Raw genomic sequence first — 256 nt, forward strand, 5'->3', positions numbered from 1 at the left:
AGACCATTTAAAGCGAGTAAGAAAGCTTTCGAAAGTATAAGTGAATATAAATGGACTTTTCTTATCAGTGGATTGCTTTCGCTTTACATTTCCCAATGCAAAAAAAAATAATGATCTACTTTAACCAAAAATGAAAAGAATTTAATTTAAAATTATTTGTAAGATTAAAAACCACTTAAGGCCAGTAACAAAGCTTTCAAAAGCACGAGTGATTATAAATAGACTTTTCTTGTCGATGGATGAGTTTTGCTTCTTG

This window comes from Theobroma umbraticum, unplaced genomic scaffold, assembly GCF_002168275.2.
Source record: "Theobroma umbraticum cultivar Fairchild unplaced genomic scaffold, ASM216827v3 scaffold_7.0, whole genome shotgun sequence".
In the NCBI taxonomy this organism is placed as follows: domain Eukaryota; kingdom Viridiplantae; phylum Streptophyta; class Magnoliopsida; order Malvales; family Malvaceae; genus Theobroma; species Theobroma umbraticum.